At 47.7% G+C, this 27,941-nt stretch overlaps 1 protein-coding gene across 2 annotated transcripts in view; it reads right to left on the bottom strand.

Annotated features, from left to right (window-relative positions):
* GCGR (glucagon receptor) overlaps positions 1–17,543 on the bottom strand; it is a 197,060-nt gene extending 179,517 nt beyond the window's left edge. The window contains exon 1 of one of the 2 annotated variants that reach the window (XM_068263211.1): positions 17,456–17,543. The gene's annotated coding sequence lies outside the window, so the exon portion shown is untranslated. The remainder of the gene's footprint in view (positions 1–17,455) is intronic. The other variant, XM_068263210.1, reaches the window with a different exon arrangement.
* Positions 17,544–27,941: the final 10,398 nt, after the last annotated feature.

The raw sequence follows: 27,941 nt of genomic DNA on the forward strand, positions 1-27,941 counted from the left end.
GCTCTGGCTCGGACGTTACTATGTCCAGGCAACCACAGATGAACGCATTGTGCCGCCTGTGCAAATACAGCAAGCTGGTGCTCTGATGTTCGGCCCGCTGGCAGTGCTCCCCAGGGAGAGATCTCTGGCTGTCACAGCGGAATCTTCCAAGCTGCTAATGCGATTCTGAATCATTATCAGACTAGTGACCTAAGCCCATTTAAAAACGGGCTCTAGGTCTGTCGGCGCCACCACGCGCACGCACCACCCGGCCGGGCACCTGACTGCCGCAGGCACGCGCACACACGCCCACTCAGCCTGTCCCGCGTCATGTCCGAACGGCTGTGCCAGTGCAGGACATGTGCAGTAGGACAAAAACACAGGGACAGGACGCAAGGACACTTGTATATTATTAGATAGGATCTGACAAGATTATCTGCATTGTTGTTTCTGTGATTCAGACACTAGTGCAGCCAAATAGATCAGCAGCACTGCCAGGCAACTAGTATTGCTTAAAAGGAAATAAATATGGCAGCCTTTATATTCTTCTCACTTTAGTGTGCTTCCTGTGAGCTGAATTTCAGATCCCACCGTCTCTGTTACGCTTCTACAAATGCATAAACATTTAGACAACACAAGGATGGACTGGTAATGAAGGTGGCAGCGGCCAATGGGAAGGATGGGAAAAACCCTCTTCCCTACAAAAGATCTTTATTTTTCTGCGCATGGAAGAGTTGTGTACTTCTGCTGCTGCTTTCAGACACAGTGCTGGCATCTGGCTGTATCTACGCGATCAACTGCCGGCCTGTAACAGCTGGGAGATGAGCGGAAAAATAGGTATTCAGATACGCTGCCATCAACTGGTGCAAGTCAAGCGAATTGCGTAGCACTCTATTCTTCCAGCGCTGGGTCCCCGGTTCAATTCCCAGCCAGGTCAACATCTACAACGAGTTTGTATGTTCTCCCTGTGTCTACGTGGGTTTCCTCCGGCTCTACAGTTTCCTTCCACATCCCCCCCCCAAACATGTGAAGTGGGGGGTGCTGTAGTGAAAATGATGTAATGAATACAAATTTTATTCATTAACAAATGAATATTTTGTATTATGATTTTTATTACAATATTACTTTATACAATTCTCTCATCAGCCCTAGAGAAAGCTGCTCCACCAATATTCCGCCGCAACCGACCCCCTAACCCGCAGCCCTGGCGCACTACCCATACTCGCAACCTCCAGAGGGAAACACGCGCCACTGAAAGAAAATGGCGGAAAACTCGACTAAACCAGGATTTCCTACAGTACAAGACTAACCTGCAGCAGTTCCACACTGCCCTTGCTCATGCGAAGCAGGAATACTTTACCAAGCTCATCGGAGCACAAGCTTCCAATCCCCGGCGTCTTTTTAGCACCTTCAACTCCCTGCTTAAACCCACCCCCCCACCTTCTGTTTCCTCCCTCTCTGCCACAGATTTAGCCACCCACTTCACCAACAAAATAGTCTCCATCCGTCAGGAAATATCCAATCTTCAATCTTCACCTCCCACCTGCTCACAACCTACTCCTTCTCCACCCTATCCTCCCCTCACCTCCTTCACTCCTACTACCACTGAGGAGGTCAACCACCTACTGCAGACTTTCCATACCACTACCTCCCCCCTTGACCCTATCCCTTCTGATCTACTTCAGCCTCACTTCACGGATCTGGCCCCAGTCTTCACTACCATGTTTAACCTCTCCCTATCCACAGGCACCTTCCCCTCAGACTTCAAGCAGGCCACTGTACTGCCTCTGATCAAGAAACCCTCCCTCGACCCTTCGCTACCCTCCAACTACCGCCCGATCTCCCTCCTCCCCTTCGCCTCAAAACTCCTTGAGCGTCTGGTTCACAAACGCCTGACCCAGTACCTCAATGCCAACTCACTACTAGACCCACTGCAATCTGGATTTCGGCCTGCCCACTCAACCGAAACGGCTCTCACCAAAGTGGTCAATGACCTTGCCTTAGCTAAAGCTGAAGGTAAATACACCATTCTCCTCCTCCTTGACCTTTCAGCAGCTTTTGATACAGTAGATCATCCCCTACTCCTCCAGTCCCTCCAATCCATGGGCATTCACGATCTCGCCCTGACCTGGCTTTCATCCTACCTCTCCAACCGCTCCTTCACGACCTCCTTCAATGAGTCCTCGTCCACCCCCAACCACCTCTCAGTGGGAGTCCCCCAAGGCTTGGTCCTTGGCCCCCTACTGTTCTCCCTATACACATCCTCCATTGGCAAGGTTATCTCCTCCATGGGTTTTAACTATCATCTGTATGCAGATGACACCCAAATCTATCTCCACACCCCTGACATATCCACCACTACCATGGACAAGGTCTCCTCCTGCCTATCTGCCATCTCCTCCTGGATGTCCGCTAGGTTCCTAAAACTAAATCTAGACAAAACGGAATTTATGATCTTCCCACCCCGGTCATCCCTGGACCTCCCAGATGTGCAGGTCACTGTTAACCACACTACTATTCACCCTACCTCTCAAGCCCGCTGTCTGGGTGTCACCCTGGACTCCGCACTCTCCTTCACTCCCCACATCCAAAACCTCACAAAGTCCTGCAACTTCCACCTTCGTAACATCTGTAAGATTCGCCCTTTCCTGACCCCTGCCACCACCAAACTCCTCATCCATGCCCTCATAATTTCCCACCTCGACTACTGCAATGCCCTTCTGTCTGGACTCCCTAAGACCCGAATAGCCCCACTGCAGTCCATCATGAATGCGGCTGCCAGAATTATCCACTCCTCCCATCGCTCCACCAGGGCGGCTCCCCTCCGTGAATCCCTCCACTGGCTTCCTATCCAGTCCAGAATCAGATTCAAGATATTGTGTCTGACCTACAAATCCATCCACAAAACCTGTCCAACCTACATTTCTGATCTTACTCAGAGATACACACCAAGCCGCTCACTCCGCTCCTCCAATGAACTTCGCCTGACCGTCCCCCGCATCACCCAGTCCCATGCACGCCTCCAAGACTTCTCAAGAGCCGCTCCGACACTATGGAACTCCCTACCTCCACCCATTAGGGCAGCCCCCTCCTTCAACACCTTCAAGAAGGCCCTCAAAACTCACCTTTTCACTCTTGCCTACCACCCCTCACAATTGCTCTAAACCCACAGCTGAACTCTGGTCCCCTACCTCTCGTGTCCCTACCTCTCCCTCTAGATTGTAAGCCTTTGGGCAGGGTCCTCACTCCTTTTGTGTCCTACCTGATCATGCTCCCCCATTACTGTGCACCCATGCTATGCATTTGAGTGAACCTAACTTGCCTAACTCCATGCTCCCATCCAGTGACTGACTAAGCATTACCTTGTATTCATACTGTGCTGTGTGATCTGGTTTTCTTGTATTCCTGTATTGTCATATTGCTGTTTGTCACCCCTAAATATTGTCTGTAACCTAATGTCCAGCGCTGCGTAATATGTTGGCGCTTTATAAATACAACAAATAATAATACATTATTTAGTCAGTGTTTGCCCACTGTAAAATCTTTCCACAATCTGATTTACATTCTGAAATGTATAACTGGTGGCAACATCTTTCACTTCTAGCCGACCGTTCCACGCCAATTGGCATGAACAGCCTTCTATGAGGCTAGTAGAAGATCGCACGCATCGCCGCTGGGAGACTGTTAGACGGCGAAACCGCCGTGTAATTAGGCTGTACAGCGCTACGATTTAAGGCAGCGCTGTACTGGGGACAGCTGTGTGACACGGCTGTCCCCCCGGGACATAGGAGAGCAATCGGCTCTCATAGGCTGAACCCTATGACAGCCGATGGTTGTGACTGGCTGGCTGGTGGGAAGGAGGTTTTTAGAAAAAAATAAAAAATGCTGATCAGACCACACCAACAGAGAGAAAAAGGGGGGGGGGGAATCCCCTCCAACCCCTATACAGTTCCCTGGTTTCTTGTAGTCCTCCATCCCCTACACAGTTCCCTGGTGTCTAGAGGCCCCCACCCTCCCCTACACAGTTCTCTAGTGTTTAGTGCTTTCCCCCTACCTCCCCCATATGGCTTCCCTGGTGTTCTAGGGCTTCACATCCAGTGGTGTAGCTAAGGAGCTGTGGGCCCCGCTGCAAGTTTCACATTGGGGCCCCCCAAGCACTCTGTACATAACAACTGATACGGTGCACCAGAACCTGCCAATGGCAACTGCAGTGTCAGAGGTACAAGAAGGGGATGGGGAGCAGCTTGTTAATGATTACTAGTATTCAAAGCATCTGTAAAAGTGATTATTATGAGCACAGGACCAATAGAGAGCTAATACTGCAGTTGAGGGAGGGCCCTTTGGGGCCCCTCTGGCCCAAGGGTCCCGATGCGGTCACAGCCCCTATTGCTACGCCCCTGTTCCAATATAACTTCCCTGGTGATCTAGAGTGGGCCAAACATATTGAACAGCGGGGAAACCACTTGAGGGCCAAATTTAATGGCTCTGAGGGACAGATTTGGCCCGTGGTCCGGAGTTTGACATGTGTGGCCCAGGCTGTGACATTACTGGGGGGGGGGGGGGGGGGGGTTACACACCAATATACAGTATAGCTATAGGAAGAGTTTTTGAGGCTGGTTTCACACTGTAAAATCAGTAGTAGCGGTGCAATGATCGCATCGCAACGCTAAAAATAGCTTTCGGGGATTTCCATGTTAATATGCGGTAATCCCCCATCTGGCTGAAAGCCAAAACAGGAAGTGAGGCTCTCTAGCGCTCATTTCCGATGGCAATATGAATTGCGCAGAAGTGTATTGAACAAATACGCTTACGTGCCTGCGTGCTGCAACGCCAACGTGAAAACCGTTATAAAGGAGCTGCTTTGCAATAGACTTATATGACTTCTGGTCCCATAGACTTTCACTGCCCTAGTATCCTGAATCATTTCCTGCATTCCACTCTGTCACCACAGGGCCTCTTTACATAGTTACATAGTTATTTGGGTTGAAAAAAGACATACGTCCATCGAGTTCATCCAGAGAACAAAGTACAACACCAGCCTGCTCCTTCACATATCCCTGTTGATCCAGAGGAAGGCGAAAAACTCTTACAAGGCATAGTCCAATTAGCCCCAAAAGGGAAAAAATTCCTTCCCGACTCCAGATGGCAATCAGATAAAATCCCTGGATCAACATCATTAGGCATTACCTAGTAATTGTAGCCATGGATGTCTTTCATCGCAAGGAAAGCATCTAAGCCCCCTTTAAATGCAGGTAGAGAGTTTGCCATAACTACTTCCTGTGGCAATGCATTCTACATCTTAATCACTCTTACTGTAAAGAACCCTTTCCTAAATAAATGGCTAAAACTTCCTCCATGCGCAGATCATGTCCTCTAGTCCTTTGAGAAGGCCTAGGGACAAAAAGCTCATCCGCCAAGCTTTTATATTGCCCTCTGATTTATTTATACATGTTAATTAGATCTCCTCTGAGGCCCAGTGCACACCAAAACCGCTAGCAGATGCTCAAAACGCTAGAGGGTTTTGGAGCAGATTTCAGAGCGATTCTAGGCATGAGAGGTTTTCTAAACTTGCCTAGCGTTTTTGGAGCGTTTTTGTGTAGCAGATTACACATATTGTTACAGTGAAAGCTGTTACTGAACAGCTTCTGTAACAAAAACGCCTGGAAAACGGCTCTAATGTAGCGTTTTCCTAAGCGGTTTGAGCTTTTCCTATACTTTACATTGAGGCAGAAACGCTTCTGCAAACCGCAAAAATGCTGCAGGACCCACTTTTGCGGTTTGCTAAAAACCTCAAACCGCTGGTGTGCACCATCCCATTTAAATACATTAGCAAAGCGTTTTCACAGGCGGAAGCGGTTTGGAAAACGCTACAAAAACCGCTCGGTGTGCACCAGGCCTAAGGCGTCTTTTCTCTAAACTAAATAAACCCAGTTTATCTAACCTTTCTTGGTAAGTGAGACCTTCCATCCCACGTATCAATTTTGTTGCTCGTCTCTGCACCTGCTCTAAAACTGCAATATCTTTCCTGTAATGTGGTGCCCAGAACTGAATTCCATATTCCAGATGTGGCCTTACTAGAGAGTTAAACAGGGGCAATATTATGCTAGCATCTTGAGTTTTTATTTCCTTTTTAATGCATCCCAACATTTTGTTCGCTTTAGCTGCACAGCTTGGCATTGAGTGCAATTATTTAGCTTGTTGTCGATAAGTACTCCTAAGTCCTTCTCCAAGTTTGATGTCCCCAACTGTATCCCATTTATTTTGTATGGTGCTAGACCATTGGTACGACCAAAATGCATGACTTTACATTTTTCAACATTGAATTTAATCTGCCATGTATGTGCCCATATAGCCATCCTATTCAGATCCTGTTGCAATATGACACTATCTTCCTGAGAGTTGATGATTCTGCACAATTTTTTATCCTCTGCAAAAATAGCAACATTGCTCACTACTGCATCTACTAGGTCTTTAATAAATAAATTGAAGAGCACTGGACCCAGAACAGACCTATGTGGGACCCCACTGCTAACAGTCTCCCATTTTGAGTATGATCCATTGACCACAACTCTTTGTTTTCTGTCCATTAGCCAGTTCCCTATCCATGCACACAGACTCTTCCCCAGTCCTTGCATCCTCAACTTTTGCACCACTTTTGCTGGGAACAGTGTCAAAGGCCTTTGCAAAGTCCAAGTATGTCACCTACAAGATATACTTTAAGAGGTGACGTCAGAATTACGAATGCTTGTTGTGGGGTAGGTGTGAAGGAGACATAAGGTGAGCTCATGCTGTAATAATGGATTTTGTTTCTCTTCTAGCCTCTAACCCCAGTGATCACAACAGCTGTGGAATGACACCGGCAGCTACAGACAACACTTTCACCCGGGTGAAGTATTTTTTTCAGTGGCTTCAAAGTCCGCCCGTGCTGCCCTTTGGCCGGATCTACTGGCTGCCCTGCCGCTGGCTCTGTGGAGAGTGACAGATTCCTGTCACAGAGCTCCTGTATTATAGCACATCACATAATCCTGCAAGGCAGGCGGGAGCAGAGATCCACAAGGCAACCTAGGCAGCTGCCTGAGACCTAACGGGCATCAAGAGGCCCAGATGCCCCAGTCTCTGACCACTCACACCGCAACTTACCAAAAAGACTATAGCTAGGAACTTGCTTTGGACCCCATGTCACCTTTTTCTGGGGGGTAGGGAAGACTGGTACTCCTTGTTTTATTAGTTATATAGCTTTCAGTGCCATTTGTAAAGTGAGTGTTAAGGAGGCACTCCGGGGTGTGCAAAATAACAATGGAGTTTCTTTTTTGGCACCTGGTGCTGCAGAATTATTCCCCATTCCTTTGCACGTGCATGCTGTCATGGCAGCTCTTGGAAGTTAGGTTGGAGGAGAGTTAGGTTTCCAAAGCTGTCATTATGTAGTTGTCTGACCAGGAGAGGAGACCAGGGTTCAAATCTCGGCTCTTCCTAATCAGTAAGCCAGCACTTATTCCGCAAGGAGTTCTTGGGCAAGACTCCTTAACAGTACTACTGAGTGTAAAAAGTACTATACAAATACAGGAATTATTATTATTAAAGGCTTGATTGTAGTTAGAGGTGACAGCTTGGTTGGCACGAAATGCTTTGAATGGTCAGAGGCTGAGGGAATCCAGGTGAATGGCCGTGCCTGCCGGTAAACCACAGATCCGGGCAGCGGATCAAATCCAATTCAGAAATCCCCTTTTTATTTCATCCTCAGCACACCACGGATACAGACTCACAAAGTGTAGACAATCTGATAGACATTTTTCAGGTCCCACCACTTCGTCAGAGGCTACAGATAAAGTCTTTATCCGTGGCTGGCCTGACAGCTGTTTCACAGGTCCTCCTGCTTCTTCAGAAGCTACAGATAAAGTCTTTATCCGTGGCTGGCCTGACAGCTGTTTCACAGGTCCTCCTTCTTCAGAGGCCACAGACGTCTTTATCTGTGGCCTCTGATGAAGCGCGAAGACCCATGAAAAGGCTTGTCAGGCCATCTGCGCTTGGTCCGCATAGGTGGTGTGCCGATGATGAAAAAAAGGTGATTTCTGAATTGGATTTGGACTGGTGCCTGGATCTGTGATTCGGTCATCCATATGACTTATTAAAGGCACAGCCAATAATAAGAGGCAGTGAGAGTTGGCTGGCAGGGCTCCCCTCTGACATCACCCTGGTATTGCTGTATTTGCTGATTCTCCTATCTGTGTACACTGAGTACAAGGTGTGCTGCTGTGCAACTGTCTTATCAACACTGTCCTTGTTTGTACCGAGTAGCTTGTTTGTAAGATAGTTTATTGTATCGCACCAAGGAGGATGTGGACACGATATAAATCAATAATAATAATAATAATAAGCAGCAAAGGCTAGAGGAGAGAGGACACTCGCACAGCAACCTGACTATTGCAAATTTAGGAAATAGTGACATGTGTTTATTTATAATATAGTTACATAAAAGTCATACGGTATGTCCATCGAGTTCAACCAGAAAATAAAGTACAATACTTGCCTGCACCATACCTCCCAACTTTCTGAAATAAGAAAGAGGGACACTTAAGCCACACCCCTAGTCACGCCCTGCCATGCCCCCTAGTCACACATACCATAAAGATTTCAGAATAACAATATGTTTTATAATTCAAACAACACTGGTTCTTTCTATCCTGGTTCATTTTCCTTTATATTAACATTTGGAAATAATATTTCAATTAAAAGGACGGGAATGAAGTTTAGACTCAAACACATTTTTCAGTAGATAAAATACCTATATTTACACAGATCTGTAAATCAGCCCCGAAAGAGGGACAAATGAGGGAGAAAGTGCGACAGAGGTATTGGGTTCCCAAAGAGGGACAGTTGGGAGCTATGCCTGCACCCTCACATCCAGAGGAAAGTGAAAAGCCCCTACAAGACATGGTCCAATAAGCCCCCAAAATAAAAAAATCCCTTCCCAACTCCAGATGGCAATCAGATATAGCTATACTACCTATACTGGGGCAACTATACTACCTATACTGGAGAACTATACTACCTATACTGGGGCAACTATACTACCTATACTGGGGCAACTATACTGCCTATACTGGGGCAACTATACTGCCTATACTGGGGCAGCTATACTACCTTTACGGGTGCAGCTATACTACCTATACTGGGGCAACTATACTACCTATACTGGGGCAGCTGTACAACCTATACTGGGGCAGCTGTACAACCTATACTGGGGTAGCTATTTTATCTATACTGGGGCAACTATACTACTTATACTGGAGAACTATACTACCTATACTGGGGCAGCTATACTACCTATACTGGGGAACTATACTACCTATACTGGGGTAGCTATTTTACCTATACTGGGGCAACTATACTACTTATACTGGGGCAACTATACTACCTATACTGGGGCAACTATACTACATATACTGGGGCAGCTATATTACCTATACTGGGCAGCTATATTACCTATACTGGGGCGCTATACTACCTATACTGGGGCGCTATACTACCTATACTGGGGCAGCTATACTACCTATACTGGGGCAGCTATACTACCTATACTGGGGCAGCTATACTACCTATACTGGGGCAGCTATACTACCTATACTGGGGCAGCTATACTACCTATACTGGGGCAGCTATACTACCTATACTGGGGCAGCTATACTACCTATACTGGGGCAGCTATACTACCTATACTGGGGCAGCTATACTACCTATACTGGGGCAGCTATACTACCTATACTGGGGCAGCTATATTACCTATACTGGGGCAGCTATATTACCTATACTGGGGCAGCTATATTACCTATACTGGGGCACTATACTACCTATACTGGGGCAGCTATACTACCTATACTGGGGCAGCTATACTACCTATACTGGGGCAGCTATACTACCTATACTGGGGCAGCTATACTACCTATACTGGGGCAGCTATACTACCTATACTGGGGCAGCTATACTACCTATACTGGGGCAGCTATGCTACCTATACTGGGGCAGCTATGCTACCTATACTGGGGCAGCTATGCTACCTATACTGGGGCAGCTATGCTACCTATACTGGGGCAGTTATGCTGCCTATACTGGGGCAGCTATGCTGCCTATACTGGGGCAGCTATGCTGCCTATACTGGGGCAGCTATGCTGCCTATACTGGGGCAACTATACTGCCTATACTGGGGCAGCTATACTGCCTATACTGGGGCAACTATAATGCCTATACTGGGGCAACTACAATGCCTATACTGGGGCAACTACAATGCCTATACTGGGGCAACTACAATGCCTATACTGGGGCAACTACAATGCCTATACTGGGGCAACTACAATGCCTATACTGGGGCAACTACAATGCCTATACTGGGGCAACTACAATGCCTATACTGGGGCAACTATACTACCTATACAGGGGCAACTATACTACCTATACAGGGGCAACTATACTACCTATACAGGGGCAACTATACTACCTATACTGGGGCAACTATACTACCTATACTGGGGCAACTATACTACCTATACTGGGGCAACTATACTACCTATACTGAGGCAGCTATACTACCTATACTGAGGAACTTACTATACTACCTATACTGAGGAACTATACTGCCTATACTGGGGAACTATACTACCTATACTGGGGAACTATACTACCTATACTGGGGCAACTATACTACCTATACTGGGGCAACTATACTACATATACAGGGGAACTATACTACCTATACTGGGTAACGATACTACCTACACTGGAGCAACTTTATTACCTACACACGCCCACTTTCCAGTGCATAGACACGCCCGTGTTGGCCACGCCCCCGACAGCTACCCCTAGAAAAGATCCAGCACCTGCATAGCACCCACTAAAACAATTTCCTGGAGCCGCCCCTGTGGGGAGGCGATATATCGGTGGAAACTAATGAATGACTTATAATTCACATCTCCTTGAAAAATGAAAAGCACTAACGTTGTCTTTAATGAACAACAAACGATGGATTTGAGGCGATGCTGGGGCATTTTGAACGGTTAACATGACAGATCACTTTGGCAGATAATTGTTCATCTTCAGCAGTGTGTACAGTGCTATGAACAAATCTTAAATAATGTGTCACCTAAGTCTATGGCAATTCCCCCTACAAGCTGCATCACAGAACGATCCAATCGGTGAACGATTGTTTGGCATTTCAATCTTCTACTGTTGTTTACATCAAATCACTCCAAGATTTTTTGGACAGCGTCTGACTGATGTTGAAGTGCTCGGTACTCCTCTCCCTCTCTCTCCCCCCCCCCGAAACTGTTCTGTCTAGCATTGCACATCATCCCCCCTCACCCCTCCATAGCAACAGAATGCACAGCAAGTGGCCCAGAAATATCGCCCAAAAGATCAAGTCCTGATCCTGCAGGCGACCGTAATTGTAAGTGTGCACCGGTCAGATAAAAGGAGATACAGAATCATCTTCTATCACTTTCGCTCGGAGGAGTGGGTTGTTTATGTGCACTTTGGATTATTTGTTTTACCAGCATATCACACAAATGCTTGTTTTGTCTGAAAACACATCTTACACCAAACGGTGTGAGGTTATAAGAGTGCACCGACAGCAGACTGAATACCCAGCAGTACAGATGAACTTTAATTCATGTTTCCTTTAGAAGTAAAGAGCCGATTATTTTCATCGGCACTTTCTGGTTATAGCAAGGGCCCAGTTTCAAGGTGACATGTGACATGATGAGATAGACATGTGTATGTACAGTGCCTAGCACACAAATAACTAGGCTGTGTTCCTTTTTTTCTTTCTCTACCTGAAAGAGTTAAATATCAGGTATGTAAGTGGCTGACTGAATTGGATTTGGTCTGGTGCCCGGATCTGTGATTCTGTCATCCATACGACTTATTAAAGGCAAAGCCTTTCGTCCTGCCCGCTGGATGTTTTGTGCCATTGGCCAGGAAAACAACATGGCATGGCTATGCAACTTGTTTCTTTTTCGCCAGTCCAAAATATTTTCCCTCCCGTTTTTTTTATTTCATTGAAAATCGCAAGTGCACCGCAGTCGTGTCGTATACCGGACGGTTTGCAGCAGAATCACTCAATTCCAGCGGTTCTGGAGGTGTGTTTAGCTTCTAAGGGTACAATGGTTAATTCGCATATATTCAGCAGTGATGCTCTGGGAGACATCTCGAGCTCACTCCAACCTGAATTATAGCAAATTCTTTCTGTTTTACGAAAGCAAATTTTTGTTTTTCTCAGCAGAATCACTGTAGTGGAAAATAGAAGAAATGCTTCTTAGTTGAAAACAGCCTTTAGTGTGGTCAGGCTAAAACTATAAGCTTTAGGCCTCTTTTCCACGAACTGTTGAGCTGTGTGCTCAGCAAGCAGTTACCAGGCAGCAGTGAGCAGTTATCATGCAGGAACAAGCAGTTACCAGGCAGCAGTGAGCAGTTATCATGCAGGAACAAGCAGTTACCAGGCAGCAGTGAGCAGTTATCATGCAGGAACAAGCAGTTACCAGGCAGCAGTGAGCAGTTGTGAGAGTTTGAGAGGCATTTCACTGCCTAACAGTTCGTGGAAAAGAGGCCTTAGGGATGATCAATAAGATGCAAATATTTCTGAGTGTGTGCAGATTTATGCAAATTTGTATGCAAATATATGCAGCTTGAAAATGGACAAATCAAGTCCCATCCAGGTTTAAATGGATTGGTTCGTTTCCAAGCTGCATATATTTGCATGAACTCAGAAATATTTGCATCTCATTGATCAAACCTAGTGAGCTTCTTTATAGAAAGGACAGAATGCAAATAACTCTCCAGTGTGCTGTCCAATAAGCAGGTTAGGGGAGGGGCCTTGCCCCAGCTGTGTCGCTCAGCTGCAGAGGGAAGGAAAGGGAGGTCACAGAGACAGGGTGCCTGGACTGTCTTGTCTGCAACACAGAACCGGCTGGACAAGTTCAGAAATATGCTAATGTATTTTAATAGTCTATATCCAAGCTGCCTACATTTGCATTACATTAGCATAAATCCAGAATCATTAGCTTCTCCCTGACCCTCTGAAAAATAGATAATTTCACAAAGAATCTGTCGGGACGGCCGAGATTCGCTTTACATTTTTGTGTCGGCTTTGGTTGTGTTTATACTGTGACAGTTTTTTCTCTCACACGGGAGATGAACGGTCGTCCAAAATGTAAAGTCATAACAAAACCGAGAGGAAAGAAATGAAAGTCCGAGAAATATTTACACTGTGGTGAGCGAGAGTCATCCCGGGAGTTGTACATCAGCTAAACACAGTGCCATGTGGGGGAAGCATCGTACATCTTACCTTCCCGGCATGCCGGCAGCACTCCTACCTGCCCATGGATGTTACACATGGAAGAGGGGGCTGCACATGGAATCTCCCATTCCATGTGCAGCCCCCTCTTCTATCGTACATCTTACCTTCCCGGCATGCCGGCAGCACTCCTACCTTCCCATGGATGTTACACATCGAAGAGGGGGCTGCACATGGATGTTACACATGGAAGAGGGGGCTGCACATGGAAGGGGCTGCAGTACATGGATGTTACACATGGAAGAGGGGGCTGCACATGGAATTGGAGTGGGCTGCTGTACAAAGATGTTACACATGGAAGAGGGGGCTGCTGTACATGGATGTTACGCATGGAAGAGGGGGCTGCACATGGAATTGGAGGGGGCCGCTGTACAAGGATGTTACACATGGAAGAGGGGGCTGCTGTACATGGATGTTACACATGGAAGAGGGGGCTGCACATGGAATAGGAGGGGGCTGCTGTACAAGGATGTTACACATGGAAGAGGGGGCTGCTGTACATGGATGTTACACATGGAAGAGGGGGCTGCACATGGAATTGGAGGGGGCTGCTGCTGTACATGGATGTTACACATGGAAGAGGGGGCTGCACATGGAATTGGAGTGGGCTGCTGTACAAAGATGTTACACATGGAAGAGGGGGCTGCTGTACATGGATGTTACGCATGGAAGAGGGGACTGCACATGGAATTGGAGGGGGCCGCTGTACAAGGATGTTACACATGGAAGAGGGGGCTGCTGCACATGGATGATACACATGGAAGAGGGGACTGCACATGGAACGGGAGGGGCTGCTGTACATGGATGATACACATGGAAGAGGGGACTGCACATGGAATTGGAGGGGGCTGCTGCTGTACAAGGATGTTACACATGGAAGAGGGGGCTGCTGTACATGGATGTTACACATGGAAGAGGGGACTGCACATGGAACGGGAGGGGCTGCTGTACATGGATGATACACATGGAAGAGGGGACTGCACATGGAACGGGAGGGGCTGCTGTACATGGATGATACACATGGAAGAGGGGACTGCACATGGAATGGAAGGGGCTGCTGTATATGGATGATACACATGGAAGAGGAGGCTGCACATGGAATGGGAGGGGCTGCTGTATATGGATGTCACACATGGAAGAGGGGGCTGCTGTACATGGACGCTACACATCTGATCCTAGCTCTGCTAAGCGGTCATGTTGTATAGAATGCTAGGCGGGGAGGTAGGGCAGACGGCCTGCTGTCCCGGGCTGGTTCTATACAGGCAGAGCTGGAACGCGAGGCTGTTGGCGCGAGTCACCTTGGCTCGGGATGTACAGTACAGATCGCTGCAATGATTTAGCTGCTCTTTCCTAAGACATTCTTCTTGCTGCTGTCAAATCCAGCCCAGGAGTGATTGTTTGTTAATGTAAACAAGGGTAAATATTTAGGCTGGCAGCATCTCTTTCCCTTCTACCCATGCCAGGGCACTCAAGACTTGGCTCCCCCGCAGCAAATTCCAGCCTGCGGCTCTGGGTGACACATACACACACACCACACACCTACCTACACACACACCACACACCTACCTACACACACACACACACACACACACACACACACACACAGTACCCATTCATCTGTTGGGTGTCAATTCTACAAAAAGCTCAGATTCATTGAAATTTTGAAATCTACATCGATTGAGGGGAATAGTAGGAGCAGCAATAGATCAATAAGCCAAAGGCATTACACTACATGCAACAATGCAATGCTGCATTTCAATGATTTCCTGCTGAAATCTATTAAAAATCGATTTGCTGTGTGTGGTAGAGATTGATTACAGTCAGAGAGGAATCAATTTGGTGGCAGTCTAAGCGTATGGTCAGCTTAAAGTGAACCCAAGGTGAGAGGAATATGGAGGCTGCCATATTTATTTTCTTGTTAAACAATACCAGTTGCCTGGCTGTCCTGTTCATCTATTTGGCTGCAGTAGTGGCTGAATCACACCAGGAACAAGCATGTAGCTAATCTAGTCAGATCTGACAATAATTTCAGAGACACCTGATCTGCTGCATGCTTGTTCAGGGTCTATGGCTGAAAGTGTTAGGCAGAGGATAAGCAAGATAACCAGGTAACTGGTATTGCTTAACCTCCTTGCCGGTTCAATTCCTCCGGCAAGGAGGCAGCGCAGGAGTTTTATTTTATTTTTTTTTTAAATCATGTAGCGAGCCTAGGGCTCGCTACATGATAACCGCTGAGCGGCGGCATCCCCTCGCCCACTCCGATCGCCTTCGGCGATCAGAGTAAGCAGGAAATCCCGCTCAGAACGGGATTTCCTGCAGGGCTTCCCCGGTCGGCATAGCGACGGGGCGGGATGACGTCGGGACGTCATAGGGAGTCCCGATCCGCCCCTCAACGCTGCCTGGCACTGATTGGCCAGGCAGCGCAGGGGTCTGGGGCGGGGGGGAGCGACTCGGCGCAGCGGATCGGCGGCGATCGGAAGTTACAAGCAGCTAGCAAAGTGCTAGCTGCTTGTAACAAAAAAAAAAATTATGCAAATCGGCCCAGCGGGGCCTGAGAAATCCTCCTGCACAGGTTACCCCGAACTGAGTTCGGGATAACCGGCAAGGAGGTTAAAAGGAAATAAATATGGCAGCCTTCATATACCTCTCACCTCGATTTCACTTTAGGCCATAACAATGAACTAACACCAATAAATAAATAAAAGGAAGTTAAGATTGTGTTTGTTTGGGAAGACCCCACACTTGCGTCCGTGGAAAATGGCCAGTTTTCCGTGGACTATTTTTCACTAATAATGTGTGTATCAACGCGTGCGTCACCCAAGATGAGCTGCAGACAGCTGGTCTGAGTCTACGGGAGTCGCACACAATGTGCGGTCACCTGCGGGAATCGCAAACGAAAATTTGTAAAGCATGTGCGTGTCCCATAGGAAAGCACTAGAACGACCGATAGGCATGTGTACAGTAGCCCCAGCTTGGCCGAGCGACTTCTAACTTCATTGTGCACATCGTTCCCCCGCCCACCACATGACATCACACACGTGCCGCTCTGTGGTCCCTCAGCCCCTGTACAGCTGACTTCACATCATACAGCCCCGCCCACTAATGTCACCATTATCCCTGACGGACGACATCAGTTAAAGGTGTGTATGCACTTTGAGGCCTGGAACCCACTGAAAACCGCAAACGCAAAACGCAACCGCTAGCGTTTTGTCTGAGCGGTTTGCAAGCGGATTCATGCGCGTTTTTGGTCGTGTTTTGCAACATTGTATTTTTTTCCCCAGCGGGTGCCTAGCGTTTTGCGTTTTTATCCTGATTGGTCCTGTGAATTATTTTTCATTTTGTTACAGTGTGCTGAACCGCAAAACGCTAGCAAAACCGCTCAGTTTAGGTTTTGCTGAGCGTTTCCGCTAGCGGTTCAATACTTTACATTGAAGCGCTAACGCTCCCAAAATGCTGCATGTCCTGCGTTTGCGTTTCTGAGAAACGCAAACGCTCCTGTGGAAGTTGCCCCATCCATTAACATTAGCCCAGCGTTTTGGCAAACTGCTAGCGTATCGCAGTGCTGCCAAAAGCGCTCCTGTGGGTTCCAGCCCTGAAAGACACCTGATGCAAGAGGGATACAGAGGCTGTCATATTTATTTCCTTTTAAACAATACCAGTTGCCCAGCAGTCCTGCTGATCTTGGTGTCTGAATCACACACCTGAAAGAAACACGCAGATAATCCAGTCACACTTCAGTCAGAAACACCTGATCTGCTGCATGCTTGTTCAGGGCATGGCTACACGTATTAGAGGCAGAGGCTCAGCAGAACAGCCAGGCAATGTGCATTGTTTAGGAAATAAATGTCAGCCTCCGTACCCCTCTCATTTCAGGTATGCTTTAGGAATGTTATAACAGGACAATCTGCATCTGCAAAAAAAACAATACAAGATAGACATAAAGCATTTTAAAACTTAATAAATGAAGGTGGTCAGATTTTGGACATGAGGTTTTCCTGCTTACATTAGTTAAACAGCACATTTTGTTTCCCAGATCTCTGCATAAATTCTAAAAGAGGGACATCTGTAGTACCAATCAGGAGAATAGGATGTTAATCCAAAAAAAGGGACAGTGTGTAGCTATGGAAACCCTACCTAGGAAGCCAGGTACAGAGATAAATGCAACTGCGGCCTAGCACATCTCCAAGCCACGCTGGTAGTTGTCAGCAACAGTGATGTCATTTCCGGTTTAGCTGAGGTATGTCAATGTAGAGGAAGAGAGAAGGTGGGGCATCAGGGCAGGGCTTCCAGCATTACAGCCACATACAGTAGACTGAGAATGACACACCCCATGCTTTCAGAAATCACACCCCATGCTTTCAGAAATCACACCCCATGCTTTCAGAAGCCACGCCCCCTCAACCCACTACGGTAGCTGCCTTCTGGTGGACAGGAGATGACATCATTGTTGTGTACAACTACTTGTGTGGATTGAATGAAGGGGCACTAGGCTCTGTGGGCAGAGCTCTGTATACATTCATCCTACATTGGGGTCCAGTCTAAATTTTTTATACACTTTGAGGGGCAAAAATTTCATCAAAGTTTAGATCTTCAAGTCACAGAAATGAGATCCAGTGTGAGGGCTCATTCGCATCTAGGGGCGTTTTTGGGCTTGTTTTCAAGCGCATGTGATTTTCAAAATCGCCTACAAAACTCTTGTGCAATGATTCTCTATGAAAAGGTTCATATCTGCGCATTTCGTCTGCTTTGCTCTCCGCAAAGCGGTGCTTGTACCATTTTTGGGGCGATTTTGCTCTAATGGAAGGTATAGGAAGAGCGCTAACCGCTTTATGTGGCGTTTGCGGTTTTAAGAATACATACATTGTATTTATTCTTTTCTGGGTCAAAGAGTTCACTTCCTGACTGACTGATGTCAGGAAGTGTAAAAACGGAAGCGATTACAAAAGCGTCGGGAGGGGAAAAAATGTAAACGCGCAAAAAATGAACGAAGTCATAGCTACTCGGAAGCCCATCCCTAGCCTTTGGATCCGATTGAAGCTTCCCTCTCTGTCCTCAGGTATTTTCAGCAAGTATGGACCCTCTAAAGCAGGGGTCCCTAAACGTTTTGGGTTGAGGGCCGGGTCAACATACATCAGACTGCTGGGGGGCCGGAGTATACATAAAATGATGTAGAAGTCTTTGCGGGCCAGACAGTGAAGCATACCCAGGTAACAACCTGCAGTGGACAGCAGTGTCACCTGATGGGGTATTTGATTGGAAACCAGCGAATTACTACTTTCTGGCTTTATTCTATATGCAGACCACCAATATTTAAAGATGTAGCTGACCACATCTGTAATATATTTTGTGTGTGGGGGGCCGGTAAAAAAGCCTCAGGGGGCCACATTCGGCCCACGGGCCTTAATTTGAGGACCACTGCTCTAAAGATTACTGACAAGGGCTTGTTGGTAATCTTATCTGGGCCACGCTCCTCTTCAAGCACGAGTGTGGCTGCACTGCGCCTGCGTGACTACGGCTAAGGCTGTGCAGGCGCGGTTGCAGCGCGGCTGCAAGTGGCAGAACAGGAGCGCTGCTCCGATCAGCAGGAGGGTCCAGAGGGTTCCCTCTCCTTAGGTAAGTATGTTTCTGAACCCGTGCTTTGGCTCATGTTCTCTTTAAAACTATCTCTGAACCCCGTTGTACTTTGATCTGCCCCTAGCTGGTATTCCACTTAGTTCCTGTCACCAGCTTGACTCAGCATTGCATGCAAATTCTTTCCAGTGTACGTGCAAGGTGACTCCTGTCACTGGTACCACCGATCAGTGTATGTAAAGCACAACCATCATATCAAATACTGTTTACACACACAACAATCAGCTGTCCCACAGCCCAAGAAAACAAGAATCATGGTGCCAATATTACGTTAATAAGTTCATAGGTGGAAGCACAGGAACAGTAGTACCTGAAGGAAAAAAAAAATCAAAAAAGATGAATCCAGAGCCTTCCCCATCCCCCTCCAGCACTGGGACCCTCTGAACCTATTCAAATAGGTTTGTGTGGCCTAACTGCACAGGTGCATTGATAGCCTGTGCCTGCAGTAGCACAGAGCTACTTATACACATTGGCCTATATGCTACTGTTCAGGTGCAGGCTGTCAGTGCATCTGCGCAGCGTGACTGCGTTCATAGATCGGGAGTGCAGGCGCAAAGAAGTAGAGGGTCCCTGCGACCAACGGTGGGCTCAAGAAGCCTCTGGAGGATCTAGAAGCTGTATACATGTAAAAAGGGCATCTGGAAAAAGGGCCGGGGGGGGGGGGGGGGGGGATTGCTGCTAGAATAATATCAGTAAAATTACAGAGAATCTACTACCGTACTGAATTCCAATAGTAAAATATCTGTAGTATTTACTGATATTTTACTGCGTATAAGCTAGCCCTCACACAGTACACTCCCTCTACAGATGCCTATCCCTAAGTCCTCCCTCTACTGATGCCTAACCCCAAGACCTCCCTCTACCAATGCCTAACCCCAAGACCTCCTTCCACCGATGCCTAACCCCAAGACCTCCCTCTACCAATGCCTAACCCTAAGACCTCCTTCCACCGATGCCTAACCCTAAGACCTCTCTCTACCAATGCCTAACCCTAAGACCCGCCTCTACTGATGCCTAACCCCAAGACCTCCCTCTACCAATGCCTAACCCCAAGACCTCCTTCCACCGATGCCTATCCCCAAGACCTCCCTCTACCAATGCCTAACCCTAAGACCTCCTTCCACCGATGCCTAACCCTAAGACCTCTCTCTACCAATGCCTAACCCTAAGACCTATAAAAACCAAAAATTTGCGCTGCCTCACAGTCCACTAATAACAAGGGATAACCCAAAGGACAGTTCTTGGCCTCGTAGCCACCACCGGCGTAGTTGCTCGTCTTCAGTTAGCCTTAGACAGAAGAAAGACAAGAAAAAAATTTCATCGCATAGCCTATCAGTTCAGACTTGATCCTCCACCAGCTAGGACCCGTGTGATATTTAGAGGGTAACACCTTCTTCCTGTGTTCCACCACCCGTAGGGATTGCCCTCACCTTTGGCTATAGCTGCCCAGACCTCACAGACAGCAATCAGCGCATATAGGTAACCACCAAGTCCTGGCTTCTCCTCGTTTCAGGACTTGGTGGTTACCTATATGCGCTGATTGCTGTCTGGTCCTAGCTGGTCCTAGCTGGTGGAGGGATCAAGTCTGAACTGATAGGCTATGCGATAAAAAAAATTTCTTGTCTTTCTTCTGTCTGAGGCTAACTGAAGACGAGCAACTACGCCGGTGGTGGCTACGAGGCCAAGAACTGTCCTTTGGGTTATCCCTTGTTATTAGTGGACTGTGAGGCAGCGCAAATTTTTGGTTTTTATAATTTATATGTTGGTGTGACATTTGAATTTGCAGCATACCCACGGTACTGTGAGTAAGGTATACTAGGGGTGGAGCTCGTTAAGACACTATTTATACTAACCCTAAGACCTCCCTCTACCAATGCCTAACCCTAAGACCTCCTTCCTTCCACCGATGCCTAACCCTAAGACCTCCCTCTATTGATGCCTAACCCTAAGATCTCCCTCTATCGATGCCTAACCCTAAGACCTCCCTCTACCGATGCCTAATCCTAACACCTCCCTCTATCGATGCCTAATCCTAACACCTCCCTCTATCGATGCCTAATCCTAACACCTCCCTCTATCGATGCCTAATCCTAACACCTCCCTCTACCGATTCCTAACCCTAAGACCTCCCTCTACCGATGCCTAACCCAAGACCGCCCTCTACCGATGCCTTACCCTAAGACCCTCCTCTACCAATGCCTAACCCTAAGACCTCCCTCTACCAGTGCCTATCCATAAGACCTTCTTCTACCAATGCCTAACCCAAGACCTCCCTCTATGGATGCCTAACCCAAGACCTCCCTCTGCCAATGCCTAACCCTAAGACTTCCCTCTACCGCTGCCTATCCCTAAGACCTCCTTCTACCGTTGCCTAACCCTAAGACCTGCCCCCATTATAAAAAGAAGGTATCCGCCCAAATTTCCTTTCTTTGCCACAAATCGTGGCTTTCATAATAGGCACCTATGGCAGCCCTTTTTTCCTGATTCACTAGAGGCTTCCCTATCTACCTTTCCTTTAAATATCTACTTTAAAGCGAAACTGAGTTTTTTTTTTTTAAAGTCCAACTAAATCTCGGCAGCAAGATCGCTGCCAGGGTGTCCCTCCATTCCCTAGACTTTACAGGACAACAGCTCTCTACCTGTTAAATTATCTTTACCTTAGTGTAATAAAAGAAAAAAAAAAAAACATTTGACTAGTCTCTGAAGCACCTTTAGCTTCATACTTGCGGCCCCCTAACAGGTTTCATTCCGGGAGATTGCTTGTAAGTTGAACTTGTTTGTAAGGACTCTTTCACACCAGAGCCCTTTTTCAGCGTTTTAACGCAAAGTCTATACTTTGCGTTAACCAAGGTAAAAGGAAAGTCCATAGACTTTCATTTTACCTTTCACACCCGACGCTGCGTTTCGATGCGTTGCGGTACGACGCACCCGGGTGCATTTTATCGTTGGGAATCGGCGTTTCCCCGTCGGGTTAATTGATACTATCGACCGCTACTCAGCGTTGCACCGCAGGTTCCTGACGACAGCCGCAGGCTAGTAAAACGCGTGCAGGAGAACAGCTCCTGCGCGCGTTGTTAGATGTGAAACAGGCCTAAGTTGATTCCTGTTTTAAACATGGTGAAATGTGGATGAATTATTACTTTCAGACAACTTTCAATTTGGACATGTAGTATAAACTGTTCTTGTTTTTGGGTTGTTTTTGCAAGAAGCTTTTTAAGTGTTTTGAACTACTTATAACAGTTTATACAATACTGTAACATGTAAAGTGTACCTGTAAGAAAAAATAGTGACCCTGGGGGAGGGGGAAGCAGTAGAGGGGGATCCAGAGCTGGGACCCCGAAAGATCTCATTGTCGGCATGCGCACAAGGCGCTTCATGCTCAGGCAAAAATAGCTGAGCTTGCTCGGGTGCGCCGGCACAGCCTTGTACCTGCACAGTAGAGCGGACACAATCTCGCGCAGCTATTTCCCGACGGAGCCAGAGGGGGAAGCCGATAGCGATGCTCATTCAGACTTCGTGGAATTGAAATTTCCGAGTTCCGATCGGGAATCCGAATTTGCGATTGGAACTCGAAAATCGGATTTCTGCAGAAATACTGCATTGCTGCAATTTGGTCATTTTAGCCCAATCTCAGAACTCAAAATCAATGGACCAATCGCAGAATGCAGAAACAACTCGAAAGTATTTGGCCAATCAGAGAATGCAAAAATGACTCAAAAAACACAAGTCGGAAATCGGAAATTTCGAACTCGGAAACTGTTCGGAAATCCGTGAAATCGGTATTTGCCAATGGCGGTAATCGGAATTTCTGCGGAATTGGAAAGTGACATTTGCGACCATCCCTAGAAGAGTGTGTGTGTCTGAATCCTTGAAACTCATAACTCGAGTAATTTGTTAAGTAGGGGGACTAACTGTACCTTTATTAGGTGAGCTGATTGACACTTTAATATAGCAATCTGGAAACTTTGATTTCTACGGAAATTAGGGCACTTTTCTGCTGAAAAGGGAATCCCCCACCTATAGAAAGGTCTCTGCAAATTGCTGGAAACGTGATAGGAACTCAGACAGAAAAATCAAAGGTGAGTACACAGCGACCTCTGCTGGCTATATGGTGCACTTCACTGAACTCCTCCAACATTCATAGTGCTCACGTCACACTTCATTGAGAATATATTGCACAGGTCAAAACAGTCACTGTCCCTTAACCCCCTTGGCGGTATGAAAAATACCGCCAGGGGGCAGCGCAGCAGTTTTGTTTTTTTTTTTTTTTTTTTTTTTTAAATCATGTAGCGAGCCCAGGGCTCGCTACATGATAGCCGCTGCTCAGCGGCATCCCCCCGCCCGCTTCGATCGCCTTCGGCGATCTCCGATCAGGAAATCCCGTTCAAAGAACGGGATTTCCTGGAGGGCTTCCCCCGTCGCCATGGCGACGGGGCGGGATGACGTCAGCGACGTCGGGACGTCATTGGGACTCCGGATCCAACCCTCGGCGCTGCCTGGCACTGATTGGCCAGGCAGCGCACGGGGTCTGGGGGGGGGGGGGGGCCGCGCGCCGCACCGGATAGCGGCGATCGGGCGCGCGGCGGCAGCAATCGGGGTGCTGGCGCAGCTAGCAAAGTGCTAGCTGCGTCCAGCAAAAAAAAATTATTTAAATCGGCCCAGCAGGGCCTGAGCGGCACCCTCCGGCAGCTTACCCCGTGTCACACACGGGGTTACCGCTAAGGAGGTTAAAGGAGGTCGCTCGCCATCTAATGTCACTATCTGTAAGCAGGGGCATAGCAATAGGGGTTGCAGAGGTTGCAACCGCATCAGGGCCCTTGGGCCAAAGGGGCCCCGTCGGGCCCTCCCTGAACTTCAGTATTAGCTCTCTATTGGTCCTGTGCTCATAAAAATCACTTCTGTAGATGCTTTGATTAGTGGTAATCATGAACTGTTCCCCATCCCCTTCTTGCATCTCTGACACTGTAGTTGCCATTGGCAGGTTTTGGTGCGCCATATTAATTGTTATGTATAGAGTGCTTGGGGAGCCCCAATGTAAAACTTGCATCGGGGCCCACAGCTCCTAAACTACACCACTGTCTGTAAGGCCTGACAGGTTATGTCCCCAATCAGTCTCTATGCCCCAATCTATTGCCACGGCTCTGAGCCCAGCCCACGGTCTACACCTATAAGCCCCCGCGTGCACAAGATGCGTTATTTGTCTCCTGACTACGGTTATCTCCAGGTCTTAACGTGCAAGGCATACAGACTGAAGTAGAGAGGACAATAACCCGCCAGAACCCCAATGAGGCTAGTAACACAGTTCAATAGTTATAAGTATCACACAGGGCTATTACCTTGATACAGGAGGATGAGGTCCTCAGCGTCGATTGCCAGTAACGGCAGATGTATCAGGAACAGGCAGTGAAGGATCCAGGTATAAATGAGAGAGTTCATCCAAGGTCCACATGCAAAGGTTATTCAACAGGCAGTGAATGATCCAGGTAATGAGAGAGTTCATGCAAGGTTCACATGCAAGGTTATTCAAGCAACAGGCAAGGATTAGTTCAAGTATACTAGAGTATCCAGTAAGAAGCAATGGTCGGCCCAGGTAGCATGCAAGAGTATCCAGTTAACAGGTAGAGGTCAGTCCAGATGGCAGACAAGAGTGTCCAGTTAACAGGCAGAGGTCAATCCAGGCAGCAGGCAAGGGTACCCAGTTAACAGGCAGAGGTCAGTCCAGGCAGCAGGCAAGAGTATCCAGGAATAAAAGCAAAGGTTAATAACCGCAAGACAAGAATGGTCAAATATAAGCCAAGGGTCGAGATCCGGTATAAACAATGTGAGTGTGCATCCAGCAACTAGCCACAGCTATGCTTATCACGGGCGATGACTGGGAGCACTCTGCAGGCTTACATACAACTTTCATCCTATCAGTGGCCGGCCACAATCCGCACATCCAATCACACAGTGGTACACCTACCTAGGTGTCAGCTGTAGCGTCAGCTGAGTATTGTTTACATCTGCGGACGCGTACTGAGAACGCGCCCTCCACCTATCAGAATGTGCGGCCTGCGTTTCAGCAGCAGCGTCATCAGCGGGGGAACAAGCTCCGAGACCCAGAAGCAACGGATTCCGCCCGGGTCTCGGCGGAAACACCGTCAGCAACAGGCAGGTTCCTTATACTATCATGGTCTAGGGAAGAGATGTTGAACCAGTCCTTGAAGTGTACCAGAGACGAATAAATACAAAAGATTTATACATACCTGGGGCTTCCTCCAGCCCCCTCCGCATCGATCACTCCCACAACACCTTCCTCTGCCCTCTCCAGGTCCTGGTAAAAGCCCCGTAAAATTTGCATAGTTGGGTTCAGTTGGTGCATGTGCAGTACGCCCAGCGAGGATGCATGCCATCCGGGCCAGGTGCCTTGTCTATTTTTAATTTATTTAGTCTTGCTTTCACTTCTTCCTGCGTTAAGTATTTAATATTACAATTGGAAGATTGAGACTCTTCTGCATCTTTAATTTGCAACAGTGATGTTTACCTTGTGAAGACAGAAGCAAAGAAAGCATCAGTACTCCAAATAACTAGTACAGCCATCAGTTCCCACCATATGACAAGGGCAGCCATCAGTTCACCCCAAATAACTAGTACAGCCATCAGATCCCCCCATATAACAAGTGCAGCCATCAGTTCCCTCAACATAACAAGAGCAGCCATCAGTACCCCCTATAATTAGTGAAACCATCAATTCACACCAAATAACAAGTGTAGCCATGAGTTCTCTTCCCCCCCCCCCCCCCCCCCCCCCATATAACAAGTGCAGTCATCAGTTCCCCCCATATAACAAGTGCTGCCATTGCTATCCTACCATGTAACAGGTGCAGCCATCAGCTCATCTGTTCTCCACAGTGTAACCCTGTGGGAGCATTTTCTGTAACATTGCAATCTGTATGAAAACACAAACGTGCTGCATGCAGCTTTTTGGATCGACCATGATGGGATTCTCACTCCCTGAATTAAATTGCAAATTGCAATCGCTGAAAAATCACATTACAAAATCTCAATTCCAAGGCGTGTTTGTAAGTCGCTACTGGGAATTGAGCTACATACACACAAAGGATTTTTTTGCCCGGTGGTCATCTGGACTCAATACTTTGGGTGACGGTTCAGGGGCCTAATACTATACAGACATGTCACTAGCCTGCAGGCTAGTGATGCATCTGTTGCTACAGAGTGGGGGCGGAGGGATGAGTGACAGAGCAGTTTCCTGTAGGAGGGGTGAGTGGGGACAATTATCTCCAGTCATCAGGGATGGCTTAGGATCCGCGGCATGCTTGATCTTTAGGAGACGTTGGGTTTGCCGCTGCACACACGTTGGATGCACATTCCCAGCCCAGTAGGTCTTTATTGACCGCCACAGGAAAGTTTATACATATATACACGTACGTAATTACGTATACGCATGGCTGACCCCGGCGTGCCGACATCAGACGGCACGCGAGGTCAAGCCAATGACGCGGCCACGTCCTCGGACTTATTTAAAGAGCGCCAATGTACACTGATCACTGTCCCCCAGCAGCTTCGGCGGAACTAGTCGGATGGGCGCAGGAGCGCCCTAGCAACCTCCCCCAGCCCTTGATACACTCTCTATTAGGTAAGCCCTATCACTTTTCTCCCGCTCTATGCCTCTCCTCATCACTAGAGTTGGGCCGAACGGTTCGCCGGCGAACGGTTCCCGGCGAACTTCGGTGGTTCGCGTTCGCCTCCCGCAGGCGAACGTTTCCGGAAGTTCGGTTCGCCCCACAATGCACTATGAGGGTCAACTTTGACCCTCTACATCACAGTCAGCAGGCCCAGTGTAGCCAATTAGGCTACACTAGCCCCTGGAGCCCCACCCCCCTTATATAAGGCAGGCAGCGGCGGCCATTACGGCCACTCGTGTGCCTGCATTAGAGAGAGTAGGGCGAGCTGCTGTCTGTCTCTCATAGGGAAAGATTAGTTAGGCTTAGCTTTTCCTGGCTGCATACCTGTTCAGTGATCCTGCCACTGCATACCTGTTCTGTGAGCCCACCCACCACTGCATACCTGTTCAGTGATCCTGCCACTGCATTCCTGTTCTGTGAACCCACCCACCACTGCATACCTGTTCAGTGATCCTGCCACTGCATACCTGTTCTGTGAACCCACCACTGCATACCTGTTCTGTGAACCCACCCACCACTGCATACCTGTTCAGTGATCCTGCCACTGCATACCTGTTCTGTGAACCCACCACTGCATGCCTGTTCTGTGAACCCACCACTGCATACCTGTTCTGTTCAGTGGACCCGCCACTGCATACCTGTTCTGTTCAGTGAACAGTTTGGTGTGTCAGTGTGAAGCAGTACCTTAATTACACTACCTGATTGATGTATACACATGCAAGATGTTTTAAAGCAGGCCTGTCATTTAGCATTCAATATGATTTCTGTCCTTAAAACGCTGCTTTGTGTCAAATCCAGATTTTTCCTGGGGACTTTTGGCGTATAGCCCACTCCGTCATGCCCCCCTCCAGGTGTTAGACCCCTTGAAACATCTTTTCCATCACTTTTGTGGCCAGCATAATTATTTTTTTTTTCAAAGTTCGCATCCCCATTGAAGTCTATTGCGGTTCGCGAACTTTAACGCGAACCGAACCTTCCGCGGAAGTTCGCGAACCCGGTTCGCGAACCTAAAATCGGAGGTTCGGCCCAACTCTGCTTATCACCTCACTTTACCACATTGGCTGATTCTCACAGCACCTGTTTATACTTATGCATATATGTATATGTATATAGATATACATTGTTTCACCTTGTTTGTATCAAACCACTTTTATCCTCTATGAGGTCTTATTTTTGTTTTCCAATTTAGTTACCTTTTGCACTTATCATGGATGCATAGTCCAGGAGATTTCTTTATATTGGAACTGCTGCACGTTTAGTTAGACAGCCTTTACTGCTGAGGAGCTGTGATGCTGCAACATCAG

This window comes from Hyperolius riggenbachi, chromosome 12, assembly GCF_040937935.1.
Source record: "Hyperolius riggenbachi isolate aHypRig1 chromosome 12, aHypRig1.pri, whole genome shotgun sequence".
Taxonomy (NCBI): domain Eukaryota; kingdom Metazoa; phylum Chordata; class Amphibia; order Anura; family Hyperoliidae; genus Hyperolius; species Hyperolius riggenbachi.